Genomic DNA, 12,515 nt, shown 5'->3' with positions numbered 1-12,515 from the left:
GATGAGGTCACCGGACTGGAAATAATTGTGAAGAATAGGGAGAGGATCATTAACCTTGCAATTTTTCATGTCAGACTTGTAAATCATTGCAGTCAAGAATAGGAACAAAGCAATCAGCATCATTATGGCAGATATATGTCCACAATAGAATTGGTTGTATAAAGTTTCAGAATCTTCAAGGTTACATAACAAGGAACTATGCAGTCACCCACTCCTCACAATGCTCAATTTCTTCTGAAACTCTGAAAACAAGTCCTAATAGTCCAGGAACTATTCTGACAGCATTTCACTATAACTAGACTAGCTCCAAATGGGAACTGCCAGAGATTTTATGTACTGCTCATAAACACTAAATTTTGTTCTTGCTATTGCATAAATATTACATATAAGGGCTTTAAGTACAACCATAATTCAGAATTAATAATAATGCTGCTAATTATATATGGAGAAAAAATAGCAATAATTACATTTTTATTTCTCTATAGTATTGTGGAAAAAAGTTTTCTCATGTGTAAATACTTATTATTTCAATCTGCTTAATAAACACCATTTTCAAGGAACCAACTTCAAAAAAATCCATTTAGGAATGAAAGAACATTTTTTTTGAGGGAAAGAGAGAACTTTCCTTCTTTTTAGCAAATATACTGAGTATTAAGTCAGAATGTCCAGAGATGGTTTTGTCTCCAATTGGGGTGCAATTTCAGAACAAAGTTAATGAATGTAGAGGTTCAGGACCCTTCAATGGGAACATGTGCTTAAAAACAATTCTAATTTTTAAGGTGCTTGACAGATAGTCATTGTAAAACAGTTTTGGTTTCTAGATTAAATGGAAAGTTATCCCTTTAATTACTTCTATACTAAGCTCATGCTGTTTTCAGAAAGCCACTATTCTACAATAATTGGCAACCAGTAATAAAAGATACAAATTAGTCCAAAAAAGGATCATGTTACTGATATCCATTCTTTTAAGCAAATCTGTTTGCTTAAAGCTACCATACCTTTCATGGCAACACTATGACTAGGCCAAATAACATTGTTAAGCTCTCTGGATAAAATCCAGCAGAAACTACTTAAGACAATCAACTTGGTGTGTTTAGAGCAACATTATATACTATGAAAACCTCACATGATTGCCCTAAATCAACATGAAAGTACATTTCCTTTTTATAACAATTATTATTTAAGGCTAGTTTTTCTCCACTTTATCTCTGCATTCTGAGGGCACGAGTGTATATAACAAACAAAAGATTATGATATCATCAAGAGAGTAAAAGGATTGAAGTGAAAATGGGCTGTCCATACAGCAAGAAGATTTGACGGCAGATCGACCAAAACAATCATAGAATGAATCTCACTTGATAAAAAGTGTCTGCAAAAGAAACCTAATGCGAAATGAATCAACGACATTAGCAAGTATTGTGGGCTTCATTGGGAAAAGAAAGGTCAAGACTATATTGGTTGGGAAAATGTGGAAGAGGGCCTTCATCCTGCAGTGGGCTGGCAATGGCTAAAATGTTGTTTTCATATATATTTATGAAAATGACGACAATTTTCCAGTAATACATGGTATGTCAACATTTCTCTTGGTCTACTGTTTCTTTTCCATGACATGTTTCTTGAGCTGAGATCGATAAAAGTATTTGTGGACCCAATCTAGATTTATATCTATTCAAAATGCTCAATATAACACATCTACTATGCTGTTTAAAATCTACATTAATTTTAAATTAATCACACCCTAAATACCACTGCATCCAAATTTCAGGTCATGACCATCTAACTGTAAAAATGTCTAGTTTCTTGTCAACACTATTTCATCCAGACCAAACAACAAGCAACAAAATACAATTTCAAATCCAATAAAAGCCAGTCCACATCTTTCGTTTTCATCTTGTTAAACTTTATATTTATCTTTTCCTTGCTATATAAAGTTAGATATTTTTGCCATAATTCCCATAACAATGTCAAACTATTTACTAAGATTGTATTGCTATCATTGTTCTTATCCTTCCTATTACCTATCTCTTCCCACTCATGTCCATAACCATGTTGTGTGTATTTTTATGATTTATACTGTTTCCTAATATGAATTGATTTTTTATTAGTAAGCTATGACTATCACTGTTATATCTTATGATTCTTGATGAATGTTTTTTTCTCTTTTCTTTTTTTCCTATATTGTACACTCAGAGCATATGCACCAAGGATAAATTCCTTCTGTGTCCAATCACACTTGGCCAATAAAGAATTCTATTCTATTCTATTCTATTCCATTCCATTCCATTATCTTTAAATAATACATCAGTTGTATCATTTATAATCAGGTATTATCTGAAACCATAACATAATTCTTGGCAAAATATTCATAAGGATTCTCCCCAAAAGTGACAATTTAAATTTCTTTCATCTTAGAAAGTGCTTCTTAATTCCTATCAGTCATACTAGGTGGACCAGATAAGAAATTCCAACCCAGGAACCTAATTCTACTTTACTGTATATTAGCAGAATCTTGCAAGTATGAAAGTAAAATTCTCCTGCTGACACTTTTACAACTCAATAATTTAGGAACATGCCCTTCTGAATCTCTTACTCCACCTTCTATATAACTGTGGTCTATCCTAGCTCTTATCAGACTATTCCCTAGGCAGCAAATCTTTGCCTGCTCAAGCAATGGCTTACTACATATCTACATCACCCTCCCACTCAGAGTCATCTGCCTCTCTCAAGTTCTCAGGGGAAGATAGTTATGGCCTCTGTCATTCTCATCTTCTGTCAGTTAACTCCCAAAATGGCACAAGGCATTCAGTAACTCTGCTGTGCCTACAGAGGTGGTTGCCACACCTTCATTGTGAATCTGATTGTCCCACCCAGCTCCCAAGTATCTTGGTTATTCCTCAAGCCTTCTATTTGGTTGCTTCCATCTTCCCTAAGTTGATATCCCTAGGGTGTCATCTATCCCATATAAAAAGTCCTTCTGCTCAACTTGGTCAATGCCTAAGTCCTGGAAGGTTAGTGGTCACCAAGAATGGGTTTTGTTTGGGTATTGGTTGTGAAAGCAGTGCACCAATTGTAGTACATGTACATCCATTGCTGCCTAGCATGGCTTCTCAAACTCTAGGTAACTTTCCAGTGTATCGAGTATTCAGGTCATTTCTCTATGTGTTTAGTACCACCTTCATCTTGGAGTTTTCCTCCCTCTTCCATACATTTACCCATAGGGGAAAGGGAAGCCATCTGTGAACTCAGAATTCAGGGGACCACCACTTGCAGAAGTGAAGAGCAGTGGAATACATGGTGAACTTTCATTGATGCTGGCAATTTTAAATCAAATTCTACTGGGTTTATTTGCTTAGCAATTGGGGAAGGACCCATACATGTTGAGTCTATTTTCTTAGACAGTTTTGTGGAAGTCACACACGTACAAAACATCACATTCTCTTTTGAATATTTCACCTTCTCTTGGTTTGGCTGCATCATAAGATAAGATAAAATAAGATAAGATGAGTTGAGAAGAGAAGAGAACCTTCACTGTCATTTTTTGCACACTGGCACACATTAAAAGTGAAATTCTGTTGCCTACTCTCAAAGGAAAATATACAGTATATCTATCCATACCCATAGATACAACACATATACCCATGCCATTACATACAGGAGGGAGAGGGGGGGAGGGAGGGAAAGGGAGAGGGAGAGGGAGAGGGAGGGAGGGAGAATATTGATGCTCTACGGAACAAAACTGTAACTGAATCATTATTGCATTTTAGTAAGATGGAATATGTATGTATCTTTCTATGGATTGAGATGGTCTGTATTTATTTTGTTAATATTTATCGGTTTAACAAGCTCAGTATTTTTCAAGACTTCACTAAAAGAGGTCATATGCCAGGAATCCCTACAAAGATCCCTACATTCTGATTCTGTAAATAGCTTAGAGAGGACTGTAAAGCATTGTGAAGCAGTGTATGAGTTTAAATGCTATTGCTACTGCGATTTCTATTTCTATTCTGTTCTATTCTGTATGGCGTCCATATACTCAATATATCAATACATCAGAGCAAATACTAATAGTTACAGTTTGATTTTTAAGATATAAATGTTTATAAACACTGTAAATCATGTGAAAATTATACAGAATATCAATAAAAACCTTTTCCTCACATTAAAGATTTAATTTATCTGAATTATCACAGGTTCTAGTTTTGTATAAACAAATGGATTCAGCTAGTTTATACATTTTATAATATTTTCTAATACAATATAACAATTAACAAGAAAAAAAACTACAAAAAACCCACAAGGCACACTCTGTATAAATAGAGTTCTTTCTAGTTCAGCTGATCCATGTTTCCTGTCTACATATCTAGGTTACAAGACTAGATGCATCATAACATTGTCCTTTTTAAATAAACATCCTAGTAACACATATACTCCTGATATACTTATCAAAGAAACAGAAACAGAGTAGCTAATTTTAAAAGCTTCTTACAATCAATTGTTGATTTCTACAAATGTTACTGATATTTATTCAAATAAAATCATAACATGTGAAAATACTATTCTACAACTTGCTTCATACTCTACCTATACAGGACAACAGAGACCAATAGATAACCCTACTACATATAATATTGAATATTTAGTATTAAATTTGATATTAAATATTCCATTAAAAATGAGCAGAAAATTTTCTCTTCTACTAAATAAATTGCTGATGATTTCCAAAGAAAAAAAAAATGAAATAACAATTTCATTTATTAAGAGTTTCTCTTAACAAGTTGTTCCCTGTTGTTTAGCTCTGGCTTAAAAATAATTATATAACATTTGGGAAAATATATGCAGCCCAGCAATCCACCACTGGAAGTCAAAATAGAGAAAACCTCCACAGCCACCATGTATTTCCCTTTGGTGCTCAGGTAGGATGGAACAAAAGAGAGCCATACACTACAGAAGATTAGCATGCTAAATGTGAGACATTTGGCTTCATTGAAACTACTGGGAAGCTTCCTTGAGAAAAAAGCTACTGTGAAACTGGCAGCTGCCAGAAAGCCCATATAACCAAGAACACAGTAGAACATAGTAGCCGACCCTTCATTGCACTGCATTATTATTTCCTCAGTTTCTGAATGGTTATCTACATCAGGGAAAGGGGGATATGTGAAGAGCCACACCATACAGATGCCTGTCTGTATCAGTGAACAAGTAAGAATAATGTAGGTGGCCAGGCCTTTTCCCACCCATTTCCTCATTCTGGATCCTGGCTTGGTGGCCATGAAAGCCAAAACCACAGTGATGGTCTTTGCTAGAACACAAGACACAGCCACTGAGAAGATGATGCCAAAGCTAATCTGTCTGAAGAGACATATTATATTGCCAGGTGCAGCAAGGAACTGCAGTGAGCAAAGGAAGCAGAGAAGGAGGGAGATGAGCAGAATGTAAGTCAGGTTTCGGTTATTGGCCTTGACAATGGGAGTATGGTGATATTTCAAAAATGTTGACAACACCAATATTGTGCAAAAAGAAAAAGAGAGAGCCAGAATAACTAGACTTCTTCCCATTGGTTATTCATAGGATAAGAAAGATATTCTCTTTGGAATACATGAATCTTGGTCTTTGTTTGGATATTGGTCATCTGGACATTCAGAACAGTCATCCATATCTGTAAGAAGTTTTTTTTTTTTAAAAAAAAAGTCTTTTTTTCCCTGTATTATAATTACATTATACTTTTTATTGTATATGATTTTTAGTGTCTTTCTTCTTTTTCCATGATTTCATCTGTGATATCAATACTTTCAGCTGGTTTTTGTACTTATTGCTATCTTTCAACATTTGGTATACTGGTTAATAAATGAAAATTAAGAGATTAGTAATAAGTTCATTAATTGTTTAGGATAAACTTTAATTAATAGCATAGTTTTAATACCAAAAAATTTTTAGTATGACTTTATTAGGTGATCAAACATCAGTATTTACTGTATCTCTATCTATATTGTTTATATTCAAATTCTTTAATAAAAATTTGAATAGAAACAATATACGTAGAGATAAAACTCTGTGTCTTCCATGCATGAAGAAGAATTTGATTGGACAGATTGAATAAATACTTAATATCCCAAGCCTACAAGTAAATGAAAATATAATTGGTTTTTGGGAAGTAGAGTTCTGAGATAGCTGATCAATTGTAGATAATATTCTTGTATTCCATATTTTCAGGCAGATATGTGTGAAAAAATAATAATTTTTGGAGGAGAAAAACTCTCATATACATGTGATGAGAGGCATGAGTGCATTTAATCATCGGCAGTTCTATATTCACTTGAAAATTGTCTAGAAACCCTAACTGGTTCAAAATGCAACAGCCTATATGATTTTTGGCAGGCCCAGTTTTGCATATGTGTCTTGAAAATGGCTGCCAATTTTCTTCTGGATACAATTTAAGGTATTGGTTACTTTTAAAGCCTTATATGGCTTGAGATCAGGTTATCTGAAGGCCTGTCTCTCCCTACTTACATCCACCAAACCCACCAGAGCAAAAAGGTAGAAAATATTGCATCTCTCCTCTTTTAAGGAATTACATTTAGTCGGATCCTAAAGAAGGGCCTTTTCCAAAGTGGTTCATTCATTTTGTAACATCATTCCCTAGGTCCTACTTTGACACTCTTTCACAAGGTCCCAAACAGCTGGTTTTGTCAATTAGCTTGAGGATGCCAGAGTAGGATGAGATTCATCAAGATGATTGCTATTACCAAGGAGGTGATGGGGTTATAGGGTTTTATTATTGTATATTGAGGTTTTTCGTAAGGCACCCAAGGTCACTGACAGTGAGTGGGTGGCCATATAAATTTTCTAAATAAATAAAATAAATAGATAAATATTTTTTTCCTGAAGGCATTATAAGAGATTGGTTTGTCATTAAACTACTGAAAAGTCTCTCAAGTGTTTCCAGTCCCTTAAAGCAAATGTTGTAAAAGATATGTTGATGTGCTCTGTTTTATCAGTTGATATAGTAGGAAACCACGATGCTCAATTCAGGTGATACAATCCAAGGAAATTAAACTTCCCTTAATAACTCTTTCTCTTTTCTTTTTAAGAGAAAGTTGAGGGGAGAATTCTGTTAATAAATGCAGGAGGCCTTGACTTACAACTATTTATTTCACATGAGCATTATAATCAAAGTTATAATAGCCCTGAGAAAAGTGACATATGACCATTTTTCATGCGTTTGACTGTAGCAGCATCCCCATGGATACATGATCAAAATTCAGATTCTTGGCAACTGGTTCATATTTATGACTCTTCCAATTTTCCAGGGTCATGTGATCCTCTTTTATGACTGTCTAACAAAGTCAACAGGCAAGCTAGATTCACATACTAACTGAACATTCATTTAACAACTGTGGCAAGAAAGATCATAATATGGGGCAAAACTCACTTAATAACTGTCTCACAATTATCCATAAAAGAATATAACGCAAATTCCATACTTACCATATTTTCACCCATATAACCTGCCCACGCAATTAACCCGCCCACGTGAATAACCCACAGGTTTTCAAGATCGTGTAAAATATTTTCCGTATACCCCGCCCTCTTGTATAACCCACGACGAGTAAGCCATCGGACCTCCCCATTATAACTAATCGGCAAACATTACATTAGCGCTATTCCATCGGACCTCCCCATTAAAACCAATCGTCAAACATTGCATTAGCGCTATTCCATCGGACCTCCCCATTAAAACCAATTGGAGGAGAAAGCCTGGGCAAGCTTGGGAGGGGTTGGAGGAACGGAGGAGAAGGGAAACTGCTGAGATCGGGGAAGGCACGGGAGGCAGGAACGGAGGAGAAAGCCTGGGCGAGCTGGGGAGGGGTTGGAGGAACGGAGGAGAAGGGAAACTGCTGAGATCGGGGAAGGCACGGGAGGCAGGAACGGAGGAGAAAGCCTGGGCGAGCTGGGGAGGGGTTGGAGGAACGGAGGAGAAGGGAAACTGCTGAGATCGGGGAAGGCACGGGAGGCAGGAATGGAGGAGAAAGCCTGGGCGAGCTGGGGAGGGGTTGGAGGAATGGAGGAGAAGGGAAACTGCTGAGATCGGGGAAGGCAGGAACGGAGGAGAAAGCCTGGGCGAGCTGGGGAGGGGTTGGAGGAACTCAACTCAAGGGAGAGATCTTGAAATTCAATAGGAAAAAAATATATTTGTGAGTTGAGTTGAGGCAGTACCAAATAGCTTTACAATGATTAAAAAATGAACAATTTCCCTAAATAAGGACAACATGCCATAAAACAATTTCATAAAAGATTGGTATATAATACCTCATTTTAGAGTAATTAAATAGAAATGGTATCATTACTGAAAGTTTTTGTAGTTTAAAAAAATGCATTTCTGAATCCATATGATGTTTGGAGGGATAGTATTTACATCTCCATAAGATTTCACTCTAAATGTTACATGTAGAGCGGATGTTCCAATCGTCAAACATTGCATTAGCGCTATTCCATCGGACCTCCCCATTAAAACCAATCTTCTCCTCCGTTCCTCCAACCCCTCCCCAGCTTGCCCAGGCTTTCTCCTCCATTCCTGCTTCCCATGCCTTCCCCGATCTCAGCAGTTTCCCTTCTCCTCCGTTCCTCCAACCCCTCCCCAGCTCGCCCAGGCTTTCTCCTCCATTCCTGCCTTTCCCGATCTCAGCAGTTTCCCTTCTCCTCTGTTCCTCCAACCCCTCCCCAGCTCGCCCAGGCTTTCTCCTCCATTCCTGCCTCCCGTGCCTTTCCCGATCTCAGCAGTTTCCCTTCTCCTCCGTTCCTCCAACCCCTCCCCAGCTCGCCCAGGCTTTCTCCTCCGTTCCTGCCTCCCGTGTCTTCCCCGATCTCAGCAGTTTCCCTTCTCCTCCATTCCTCCAACCCCTCCCCAGCTCGCCCAGGCTTTCTCCTCCGTTCCTGCCTCCCATGCCTTCCCCGATCTCAGCAGTTTCCCTTCTCCTCCATTCCTCCAACCCCTCCCCAGCTCACCCAGGCTTTCTCCTCCGTTCCTGCCTCCCGTGCCTTCCCCGATCTCAGCAGTTTCCCTTCTCCCCCGTTCCTCCAACCCTTCCCCAGCTCGCCCAGGCTTTCTCCTCTGTTCCCGCCTCGGGAGAAACGGAGGAGAAGGGAAAGTGCTGAGATCTGTTAACAGATTAGTTAATCTGTTAGTCGCTAGCGTGTAAAATATTTTCCGTATACCCCGCCCACTTTTATACCGCCCACTTTTATACCCCGCGGGGGGGGGGGGGCATGCGGGGTAGGTAAAAACGCATATTGCCCGCGGGTTATATGGGTGAAAATATGGTACATATTAATGGATCTGCTTGGTACATCCTGCAGTATTACAATATCTTATTTCATAATGTTTCTTACCAATCAGTCTTGACATCTTCCCTTTAGGACATGGAAGGCAATCAAAGCAGCAAAACTGTTTCCCCTCCTGCTTTCTCCTGAAATTACCAGGGAGGCACCTCTTAGTACATAGAGAAGTAGGCAATGTCTGGCCCAGAAAGAGGGAAATATGTATATATTAGCATTCTTACAACTTATTTGCAAACAGAAAAAAATTACTATAAAAAATCATATGGTTCTTGACTCTACAATTAAGAGGTAGTCAGTTTACCAAGCAATTGATATATCTTAAATCCATAAGCAGTAACAAGCAACTTTTAAATAAGTTCAAATCTCTCTGTAATGTGGAGTCCTTGGTCCTCTTGGAGCTTGGTTGTATTCTTAAAGTTGTTTACATACTCGATTAACTAATAACTCAAAACATATACTACAATTAAATCATAAAAACATTTTAAAACATTAAAAGTAAAAAAAAAACATTCCTAATTTATGTAAGCTAGATATCTGTCTCATTAACAATATAGTCAGGGGATGGTTCTCTTGGTGAATGTAGCTCCCTGGACTCAAAAACATAACCAGTTTTTAAGAGCTTTATGAAGGGCTTGGTGCCATTGTAATATTGGGAGGATGTTCCACAGAAGAGGGGCCACCGCAGAAAAGCTAACTTTCTAATCTCTGTCAGCTGACATTGTTTGGCTGATGGAATGTACAGGATGGACCTCCAATTTTACCTGGCTGGTTGGTAGAAAAGACTATAAAAAAAAATTCAGACACCTGGTTGAAAGCCATGTAGAGCTTTATAGATAACCACCAGAACCTTAAATTTCACCTGGGAACAAATTGACAATCAGTGTAGCTGACTCTGAGGAGTGAAATGTTTTACGTGTGCCAGGTATCAGTGACTTGTGGTCAGCTTTAGGCCTGGTGAGGCACTTTTTAGACTTGTGGACTTCAACTCCCAGAATTCCACAGCCAGGCATGCTCAGTTCCGATTTAAAGTGACAGCATTTTTCCCCCTTGCAAAATAAGTTTTCCCATTCTTTTTCTTCTCCCTGCCCCACCTTCCTCCCTCTCTCCCTCCCTCCCCCCTCTCTCAAACAGACATACGGACACAGAGAACTTTGATCTCTCTCTCATTCACTCACTCTCAAACACAAACACAGAAGTTGGATTGGATATATTTTCCAAAGGCTTGAAAGTAGCTCCTTTGCCATACCCCCCCTTCCCCTGCTGCCTTCCGATCAAACTTTTTGAATTCCTCCCCTCCTCACCCCTCCCCCCCCACAAACCTTTTCCAGCTGTTTTAGGGACAATTTCAACTCTGCTTCTCCCTGCCCTGCCCTCCCCTCCCCTCATGAAAGGCCAGAGCTCTGTCATACTGAACTAGTTGCTCCCAGAGAACTCTAAAAAGCCTCTAAAAATGCCCTTTACAGGAGACGAGAGAATACGTGCCTCATTTGCATAAGGAATTTTTTGCTTGTTAACCCTTGCTTAACTCTTAAAAGGTGAAGAATTCCTTATGCAAAAGAGGCCCCTAGTTCTCTGGCCTCCTCCTATGGTTAACACAAAGCACTGTTCCAAGTCACTGTGATTCTGGCAGCAACTACCTTGGCTTTAATTATTTTTTAAAAAAATCTTTAAAATTCTTTTTCTTTTCTTCATGACTGGTGAGGCCACACCTCCCTTGCCTCTAGTGACTGCACGTCCCTGCCAGATATATAGAACCTGTTATTACTATCTTGACCCATTCCAGTCTGGCTTCAGGCCTGGCTACAGCACAGAAACCGCTTTGGTCGCATTGACCGATGACCTCTGGAGAGCCAGGGATGGAGGCCACGCCTCCATCCTGGTTCTCCTTGACCTCTCAGCGGCTTTCGATACCATCGACCATGGTATCCTTCTGCGACGACTGCGGGAGGTGGGGGTGGGAGGCACTGTTTTGCGGTGGTTCTCCTCTTACCTCTCGGACAGGTCACAGTCGGTGTTAGTTGAAGGGCAGAGATCAACCCCTAGGCCCCTAAAATATGGGGTGCCGCAGGGTTCGGTCCTGTCCCCCCTACTTTTCAACATCTACATGAAACCGCTGGGCGAGATCATTCGGCGGCACGGGATAAAATACCACCAGTATGCGGACGATACCCAGTTGTATCTGTCCGCCCCGTGCCAACTCAATGAAGCGGTGGAAGTGATGAACCAGGGACTTGAAGCTGTTCGTGACTGGATGAGGGCTAACAAACTCGTGCTCAACCCAGATAAGACCGAGTGGCTGTTGTGTTTTCCTCCCACCAATTTGGCTAGTATTCCATCTCTCAGGCTGGGGGGTCAAATATTACGCCCCTCAGACAGGGTCCGCAACTTGGGAGTCCTCCTGGACCCACAGCTGACTTTCAAACATCACTTGTCAGCTGTGACCAGGGGGGCATTTGCCCAGGTTCGCCTGGTTCACCAGTTGCACCCCTACCTGAACCGGGAGGCCCTCACAACAGTCACTCGTGCCCTTGTGACCTCTAGGCTGGAATACTGCAATGTGCTCTACATGGGGCTGCCCTTGAAGAGTATTCGGCGACTTCAGCTAGTCCAGAATGCAGCCGCGCGAGTGATTGTGGGTGCACCTCGTTTCGCCCACATAACACCTATCCTCCGCGAGCTGCACTGGCTACCTGTTGATCTCCGGGTACGCTTCAAGGTGCTACTTGCCACCCATAAAGCCCTCCATGGTAGTGGATCTGGATACTTGAGAGACCGCCTACTGCCAATTACCTCCACACGACCTATTAGATCTCACCGGTTAGGCCTCCTCCGAGTTCCATCTGCCGGTCAATGTCGACTGGCAACTACGTGGAGGAGAGCCTTCTCGGTGGCAGCTCCGACCCTGTGGAACGATCTCCCCGTGGAAATTCGTACCCTCACCACCCTCCAGACCTTCCGCACAGCCCTCAGAACTTGGCTATCCCGTCAGGCCTGGGGTTAGGACTACATCCCGCCCGAATAGTATGAATGTTGTGTTCTTAATTATGTATTTGTCTTATATGTTAAAAGTCTGTCTCCCCTTCCACTCTTTTAAGTTGTAAGCCGCCCTGAGTCCCCCCAGGGAAAAGGGCGGCATATAAATAAACTTTAAATTCAAAATAAATAAAAATTACCCGTGC

The 12,515-nt window shown here is 40.1% G+C and overlaps 1 pseudogene; it reads right to left on the bottom strand.

The window, feature by feature from the left end:
• Positions 1 to 4,754: 4,754 nt before the first annotated feature.
• The window catches only part of LOC116521549, a 36,518-nt pseudogene continuing 28,757 nt past the window's right edge, over positions 4,755 to 12,515 (bottom strand).

Source organism: Thamnophis elegans, chromosome Z (genome assembly GCF_009769535.1).
Source record: "Thamnophis elegans isolate rThaEle1 chromosome Z, rThaEle1.pri, whole genome shotgun sequence".
In the NCBI taxonomy this organism is placed as follows: Eukaryota; Metazoa; Chordata; class Lepidosauria; order Squamata; family Colubridae; genus Thamnophis; species Thamnophis elegans.
This window is presented reverse-complemented; position numbering and strand designations above follow the sequence as displayed.